Source organism: Pezoporus flaviventris, unplaced genomic scaffold, assembly GCF_033815535.1.
Source record: "Pezoporus flaviventris isolate CSIRO_AGI_PZ_B2104156 unplaced genomic scaffold, CSIRO_AGI_Pfla_v1 ptg000070l, whole genome shotgun sequence".
NCBI classification, from domain to species: domain Eukaryota; kingdom Metazoa; phylum Chordata; class Aves; order Psittaciformes; family Psittacidae; genus Pezoporus; species Pezoporus flaviventris.
Window position 1 is genome coordinate 1,798,251 of NW_026892618.1, and position 9,260 is coordinate 1,807,510.

General features: G+C 44.0%; 1 pseudogene; it reads right to left on the bottom strand.

Annotated features, from left to right (window-relative positions):
• Nucleotides 1-2,879: 2,879 nt before the first annotated feature.
• Nucleotides 2,880-8,415, bottom strand: LOC133278886 (mevalonate kinase-like; annotated as a pseudogene).
• Nucleotides 8,416-9,260: the final 845 nt, after the last annotated feature.

Sequence of the window (9,260 nt, forward strand, 5' to 3'; positions counted from 1 at the left end):
GTACTAAGGCAGTTGGCAAAGTTTTATTTGAGTACCAATTAAAAATTAAGAAACAAAGTTATGATTTAAGAAATATTTTATTTTTCCATCTGATTATCCACTAGGCCTACACCTGGGATGAAGCGCACTCTAGTAAATTGAAATTACCATCTAAAAAGCACTGCTGTCAGAGAACTTTCTATAAGCATTTTTTTTTAGGTCTGAGTTATCACTCTTTTTTTTTTTTTTAAGTAAAATAGATCTGATTTCTCACTTGCAGAGCCCAATCTATGCTTGATTTGCAGTCCAGATTTTGCACTATTCTGCTAATTCATGAGAAAGAGAGATAAACCAGCTAGAAACAAAAGGAGAACAGTCAGTTTTGTTTCACTGTGTAAGAGGAAGGAAATACAAGGAATTAATGAACAGGAGAAATAGAAAAGGCAAGGAGGAGAGAGAGGAAAAAGAGCTTAAACTCCCTGCTCACTGCTTTTAAATGGCTGTGAACAGCCCCTGCCATTTACCCAAAACCACTCGTTCACTGCAAAGAGACCCTTGACTCCTGCAGGAGATCAGCTGTGTGAAGATGGAACATTAACATGTCAGGTCACTGTCTTTATCTCCAACTGTAATGGGTCCAAGTAGTGTCTATGCCCATTACCCTTCCCAGGCTGCAGGGCTTCTTCTTGTCATCCTAGGCACCCAGACGAGAGCTCTGGGCTTCCTGGCAACATTTTTCTTCACCCCCTCACATTTGGGCAGGGGGATTTACAGCACAGCCCTCTGGATTGCCACTTGATCCCTTTCAGAAAGTCTTTAAAAAATAAATCAACCAAAAAACTCAACAGCTTCCTGGCAGCAAACACTCATCATCTGCTGACGGCTCTTCCTGGCCAAAACACACCATGCGAAAGAGTAGGGCACCGAGCTGCCTTTTCTAACCAGCAACACATCAGACAGAAACAGTACACTGGAGACAGAGATAGAGAAATTGGTGCTTTCCTCTTGCCTCCCTTCAGGTTTACAAGAAGTGGTGCTGCTGCCTTCCTGGCCAGTGCATAGGGAACATCCGCCACCCCACCTTGGGCTGTGCAGGTGCAAACATTTCTTGCACCACAACTGGCATCAGGTCCCTGCTGCAGAAAGATGTTTTAAATCAACAACTAGACTGAAATACCAGAGAACAGTCATCAGGCAGCATGAATAATCCTGAAAGGCAGAGGGGTTCAGCCATCAAAATGGAATTCATTTTGGCACAGGCAGATCCTAAATCTGTCACAAGAGTAACTGAAGGATGCAAAAGTGAGGAAACTAGTTTTGGCATTTGTTTTTCTTAACTTGGACATGTTTTAGATTTAAAATGGGAAGAGCATGTTATTATGATAAGAATGAGAGATACATGCTGTTTTCTACTAAAGCAGGCAGAAGTTACATCACCATTAACAAAATAACACCATTAATAATTTCCATGAAAACACAGAAATGCATTAAAACTTAGATAAAGCAATCTGGTCATATCATCTTTTTGCTGAATTTACCTCACAGACCTTTTGCTTTAAGGCAAATAATCAGTTTTCATGAGCTACAAACACTTTCACTACCTTTTTGAGGTAGACATTTTTCAAATTAAGTCTTGTGAGGTTGGTAGCAGGAAAGGACAGTCCACCTATTTTTTTAATTAAAGTTAGCATTTCCTTTGGTGTTTCAGTCTTGGTAACAGAACTGGAACACAAGTGCCCGTAGGGAGATCCAGAAACAGCTGAAATTCAACCCTAATTGTTATTCGTTAGGAAGTAGCTCATGGCACCCTTGCACTTTTTGCCCCTTCTTCTCTGCAGATGCCCAGCCTTCAGTAAAACACAACTGCCTGCTGCGCCAAACAAATTAGGGCTGTACTGTGTGCAAGAAGGTTGAATACAAATTAAACCACCCTCAGATCACGGACCTCTTCTCAGCTGTATCTTTCCGAGATGTTACTGTTGCATGCCTATCCCAGAAAAGCAAGCAAACTGAGATCTCCTCTTTTGTGAAATACGCTGGCTTAGAGCTGAAAAAATTCCTACTTGGCAGAGCTTGGGCTAGAAACTTGGTCTTTAAAAAGGCAGCCTTGGGTATTCGCTTGCACAGTATGTCCAATTGCATGTGCCAAATCTCGGGCATTTGTTGAAAAAAACCCATAGATTATTGTTACTATCAAATAATTGTTACTATCAAATAGCAGCAGACATCATCATGGGTGTCTGGTGCCACTCACATCCACCTTGTTGTTTCATCTTCTCTCAGTGAAACTCAAAAGTGTTGTGCCAGGGGTTGGAAAGCACAGACTTAGAGGAGCAGGATTCCAAGAACTTAATGGAAAACATTCACAACTGAGATAAAGAAAGTGTACCCTTTAATATTGGATGTTCAGAGGGAGATTGCTTAATGCGGAGAAGCAGAGCAGAAAGAAGGGAAGTGGTAGGATCATATCTTTAAAAAAGATATGCCTTTGATTTTGATGTGGAAGAAGTTATGGAAGAAAATAGACACCTTGTGGTAAGACGCAGATGGTCTAAATTCTTCAAAGATTCCTCTTGCCTTATTAATAAAGGATGCATTCACTCCTGCAAAAGCTACTGGGAGAGGAATCTGAAAGGAAAAAGTTGAATTTTACTTTAATCACTGCTATAACACCTTCTCCCAAGGGAAAAAAAAAAAAGAAGCAAACATTTGCATCCACTGCTTGATAGTGATCTATTCAGCCCACACAGCCTCTCTGAAGGGCAGCAGGCTGTGAAAACCCGTTTTCAGTTATTTAACAGACATGTGTCACATTTCAGCTAGCCTAATTGCACAAGAGTTCAAACACACGCAGGCGGAGAATTCAAGAATGGTTGTTTCTGCCAGTGCTGTTGTGGCATTTAGGGATCCATATGCAGGGCGGGGAGGACATCAAAAACATATTCTGCACTCACATCTCTGGAGATGGGGCCTGGAGCATCCCTCTGGGAAAAAGGAGTTGTATGAATGGCGATAAGGAGTAGAATATTGCATTTTAATAGTAAGGTCCCCAGCACTGCCAGGAAAGGGCTTCAGGCAGCAAATCTTTGTGAGGCTCAGCTGACCAATGACTGCCTTGGGAATTTGCCTCTGAGAGGGCAATAGGGTTTAAAAGATATCCCTGTCCTCCGCACTGTTTCCCTAGCCAAATGCAGTGGATTTGGTGAATTCTAAGACAACTCACGTCTTCCTTCATTGCCAGCTGCCAGCCCAGGGGGTTGAATGCCCTTTGAAGGCTGTGTTCCAGAGATACATTGAGGTACGAGTACTGTGAGTGCTGCTAATTCCCCTCTATAAATAAAAGGTGGGATTCAGTTACTGAAACATCCTGCATCATTTTAGGTGAAATGAGATGCCCCACATAGTCTTCAGCTGCAATCCTTCCAGAAAGAGATATGTGTCTCAAATCCCATCACCTTTGTCATATTTGCCATTAGGGTTGAAATACCTCACATAATAAAAACATCATGAGTGGCACCGGGACCCTAGGTCTAGACAATCAAATCACACTTAAAAGTGTCCTAACAAAATATTTACTTGGGTAAATACTACTTGCCTTGCTACCATTCAGTGTTCACAGGACACATGGCTGCACTTCAGAACGGTTTTTTCTGAAACAAGCAGCAAAAGCCACTTTCAAACTCAGGAAGAACAAAGGCTAGTAAGACATTATCTTCTCCAGATAAGTCTATATAAATATTCAGTGAATAAATTCTGAAATCTAGAGGGTATTCTCTCACAAATAAAAGAGTAATTTATCATTGCCATATTGCCATGAATGCAAATAGATGAAATAACACAAGTGGTTTTACCTAGACATGGTTGGGAAAACACAAAATAAGCCTTTCAGGCCAAAGCTTTGAAAGCTGACAACACAGAGCTCAGTTATTGTTATTTAGTATGTTTTGTTTACCATCTAGTCTTGCTGTGATCATAACCAGATTGAATTTCTCCGCACGCATTTATGTCACCAATATATGGAGCAATGTCTGAATGTCCTATTCTTGCCGGGTTTTGAACATCATTTTCTTCCACAAACCAAAACAATTTGAGGTTTTGTTACCTCAATGGCTTGATCTCAGGATGTTTCTTTCAAGTCTTCCAGGTCTCGGATAAAATGGCAAAGCAATCTGGTTGCTCAGAATCAGGATCATCAGATCACAGAAGAAAGATGTCACAAAAAACACACCAACACTGCAAGTCTCACCTGGGAAAAGAGTGGTTTAGGGCTTTCTACAACATGAGAAAAAGAAATACAAGATCCTCTCAAGGAGGTCTACAGTCTCAAAAGTCAGGAAGGGTACTTTCTATCCTACCATGGGATCCATTTCTTTAAAGGCTCTTGCAGTTTATCTACTTTTAAATATCACTGCGATGACAGAACTTAAATACAAGAGATTACATATGATCCAAAGACTTTTACTGACCACCTCTCCCTACACCCCTACACCCTTCCCCCCACAAAAACCTTAAAACCTCTTAGGTGGTTTCATCTAATTAATTTAGTTGACCTTCCAAAACTATTAGGGAGCTAAATGTTGTTTATCTCATAGCTATTCAGAAGGATTAGATAAAGTTGAAGACTAATATTAGCAAAGTCACTTCCAATGGCTAAGGGTTGGTAGATGTGTAAAGAATCAGGAAAGAGTGATGCAGGAGCATTGTGTTGCCATGAAAGAGAGAAAATTACTTCAGTAGTTTTCTCCATTGATAATTCCTATAATTATATTATCTCCTGAGGAAAATAAATATCCTCCAGGATGTCTGAGTCAATGGCAGTTATGTTCAACCACAGCTTTCTCAGAGCAGCAACATAATTTGTCCTATTATTCCCCATCCTTAGACAAAAAAGGTCACCAACATACAAGTTCAATGCAGCTCTAGCAACAGCTATTAGATTGTGGACTTGATTCACAAACAAGTAGTACGTTGTTTACTACAAAATTAATCTGCTGGAGGTTTGGGCACTGACACTCAGGAAATTATTACACAGCTAAGTACCACTTCATGAGCTCTTCTGTTCCCCATAACCCTGTTCAACATCATCAGTCTCATGGGAGATTGAGGCCAAGTATCTCAACAGCACTAAAATGTGTCCCTACAGAGCCCTTGGCAGAGGGACTGTGGGGAGTGAAGTGTGGCAACACATTTCCCAGAACAACCAGGAAGCTGGGGATGATATCTTTACAGTTTCAAAATGAGAGCAACCAGCAGGTATTGTCTGGTGGGCAAGCAATACCAAATGGTCATTGTGGGGGCCCAAGAATTATCTTCCTCAACTTTGTTTCTTAAGCCCTCAAGGACAACCATGCCTTGTGAATGGCAGTAAAAGATTTTTGTATTGCTTTCAAAACTAGAACATCTCTGTGGTAGGGTTTGGATTTTATTACAGCCCTCTACAATTGCCACCTTGGCTCCTACCAAAGTGGTGTTCAGAACTTCCACCTGGGCTGAGACATTCATGCCTCTTAGCTCAGGGTGATCCTCTCAGTGCTCCTCTGTGCTGAGCAGCTGCACTTATTTTTTTCTTTTTTAGTACCTATCTGGTGAAGCTGGAGAAAACCTTTTCCTTTCTAGATTACACAGCAATTCTGTGAAGTGGGGCAGCACTAGGGTTTGTTGGGCATCCACAAACCAAACAAATGAAAGCAACTCTCCTTAAGGGCCACAGAGTACAGATAAACTTAATCTAAGTTGTTACTCCCTCAACATGTCACTCCCTTTCCAAACACTGTGGACTTGCAATAGCTTTTCATTCTGTCTTTAGGTTTCTCAATAGAAAATTGCTTTTCTTTCTTCATTGGGCTGGTTCTTCTTGGCAAAACCAGCCATTGTGTTAGAGCTCCTCACTCGACTCAACTAGCTCCAGCTACTCAATTCCGTTTCCTTCCTCCTGTCTTGGCTCTCCAGGGGGTGGCACTTCCTGCAGCTTATTATGGCCACTAGAAAATGGGTAAACTTTTCATGCAGAAATTTTTCTTTTATAGTGAAAAGAAGTATGCTGACAAGGAGTGTGTTGAATGTATTTCTTTTAGAAGTTACACACTTTAGTGTAGCCTTTGTAGAATCACAGAATAGTTAGGGTTGGAAAGGACCTTAAGATCATCTAGTTCCACCCCCCCTGTCATGGGCAGGGACACCTCACAGTAAACCATCTCACCCAAGGCTTCGTCCAACCTAGCCTTGAACACTGCCAGGGATGGAGCATTCACAGCCTCCCTGGGCAACCCATTCCAGTGCCTCACCACCCTTATAGCAAAGAACTTCCTCCTCGTAACCAGTCTAAACTTCCCCTGTTTAAGGTTTAACCCACTACCCCTTGTCCTGTCACTACAGTCTCTAATGAAGAGTCCCTCCCCAGCACCCCTATAGGCCCCCTTCAGATACTGGAAGGCTGCTATGAGGTCTCCACGCAGCCTTCTCTTCTCCAGGCTGAACAGCCCCAACTTCCTCAGCCTATCTTCATACAGGAGGTGCTCCAGTCCCCTGATCATCCTCGTGGCCCTCCTCTGGACTTGTTCCAACACTTCCATGTCCTTTTTATGTTGAGGACACCAGAACTGCACACAATACTCCAGGTGAGGTCTCACAAGAGCAGAGTAGAAGAGCAGGATCACCTCCTTCGACCTGCTGGGTCACACTCCTTTTGATGCAGCCCAAGATATGGTTGGCTTTCTGGTCTTCAAGCTCACACTGAAGCCAGCTCATGTTCATTTTCTCATCGACCAGCACCCCCAAGTCCTTCTCCACAGGGCTACTCTGAATCTCTTCTCTGCCCAACCTGTAGCTGTGCCTGGGATTGCTCCGACCCAGGTGTAGGACCTTGCACTTGTCATGGTTAAACTTCATGAGGTTGGCATCAGCCCACCTCACAAGGCCACCTCATTTCTGGTCTCCAGCTGGACATTGAGCCATTGACCACAACTCTTGGGTGTGGCCATCCAGCCAGTTCTTTATACACCCAGTGGTCCATCCATCAGATTGATGTCTCTCCAATTTAGAGACAAGGATGTGGTGTGGGACAGTGTCAAACGCTTTGCACAAGTCCAGGCAGATTACACCAACTGTCCATCAGTTCTGTAGCCCCATCATAGAAGGCCACCAAATTGGTCAGGCAGGATTTCCCTTTAGTGAAGCCATGCTGCCTGTCACCAAGCACCTTGTTGTTTTTCATGTGCCTTAGCATGCCATCCAGGAGAATCTGCTCCAAGATTTTGCCAGGCACAGAGGTGAGACTGACTGGTCTGTAATTCCCCAGGTCATCCATTTTCCCCTTCTTGAAAATGGGGGCTATATTTCCCTTTTTCCAGTCATCGGGAACTTCACCTGACTGCCATGATTTTTTGAATATGATGGCCAGTGGCTTAGCAACTTCATTCACCAGCTCTTTCAGGACCCGTGGATGGATTTCATCAGGTCCCATGGACTTGTGGATGTTCAGGTTTTTAAGAAGGTCTCGAACCAGTTCCTCTCCTACAGTGGTCCCAAGGCTTTCATTCTCACAGTAAAAAAAAAAAAAAAAAAGTGATGGATTTGCAGGCATTGCTTCTATAACACTTTGGCACTCCTGAGAAATTGCATCGATGGAGTCCAGTGCCAGGATCATTATAGCAGGGAACTTCAGGATCTTCTCCTTGACACCAGCCACCAGGACCTTGGTGCTTTGAGGGACTTTTGTGTTGGTCAGCAAGATCTTCAGCAGCAGCACCTTCTTTAATGGTGTGATTTTTCCTAATTGGTATCTCAGGGCTCCACCCCAGGTACCAAGAGCATTATCCACCCCTGAGGGGTTGCCATGGATCACCCGCTCCCCTTGGAAGGCTCAGTGGTTAATCAAAGCCAGCTCTTCTTCTGTCCACCCGGCCATGGGCTCTCCCTCCTTCAGAGGGCAGGAGATGGCTCCAGACACAGTCAGCAGGGCCCGTGGCCAAGCAGACAACGTAGGCAGCACTGAAACCCAGACCAGCTCCTGTGGGTAGCTCTGACCACACCAGTACATCCACACTGGGAACATCTCCATGCTTAGCCAAAATAGGCAGGTACATGTAAAGGAAGGCAAGAACAGCAAGGCTCTCAGGAGCCGAGGCTCCGGCAGCAATGCCAGCAAACTCTTTCAGTGTATCCAGCTGCTCTGCGCTGAGGGACTTTGATTCATCAAAGCCAGCTGCAAAGCCCCTCCGCAGGACCTGGAGGCTGGGGGTGCCCCAGCTCCTCATGACTCCAACCCCGGGCAGGCGGATGCACACCCCGTGCTCGCTGCAGGGCCGAAAGGCGGAGGAAGGTCCTCAGGTCCAGTGCCACGGCTAAGGCCGCCTTGCCATGGCACCACGGCGTGCTCCCTGTGCAGGATCGCCTTCTCCGGCACCAACACCACCAGGCTCTGCTCCCACATCTCCCGCTGCGGGACCTGGCACCTTGGGAGCCCCAAACCACTGCCTCGGTTGCTCCGCACCGGCCACTCTCTTCTTGTAGAGGAGAGGGGGGAAAGATCTATAAATAAACAAACCATAAAGACATCCTCTCCAGAGTCAACGGGATGAAGGTGAAATGGCACTGAAGAGGCCATGAGGTTATCTGCGTGCTTAGTGTTCATTGGTCTACCAGCATAGAGTCATAGAATAGTTAGGGTTGGAAAGGACCTTAAGATAATCTTACTCAGCCTTGCACAGAAATTAGGGAACATCCTATCACAGAATGCAGAGGTCAGACACATGGCTTACAGCCTCAGCTCCTGGAAGCATAGGAGTAGAATTTCAATTTTAGTATCTTAGAAGAAAAAAAACAAACACACACACACAAAAAACCAAAAGAGCACAACCAACCCTGGTTGCTAGGAAAACAGCACACATCCAAAAAAAACCAGTTCTGCTCTCCAAATAAGGCTGTTTAGCCAACTAGAATACCTCAGCATCATATAATTAATTATTTTTTCTTGTGAGACTAGTAGTGTAATACAATTAGCATTAATTTGGAGAGGAGTAAGGAAATGGCTCACCATGACCAAGCATTAAGGACAAATTACTCATACAGGCAGAGTCTCTGGTTATAAGTAATCCAGTCACAAGTGTGAGATGCAGAGTAGCATGGCTAACACTGAAAAGAAAATTTAAATTGGATTTGAAGTTAGCTGACTTAAAGTCAGTGTCAATCTTGAAGTGGCAAAGGCATTTAGGATGGGATACTAAAGTCAACTGAATGTAACAGAAGATCATTTGGATCAAATTACTTTGCATGGAGGGGCT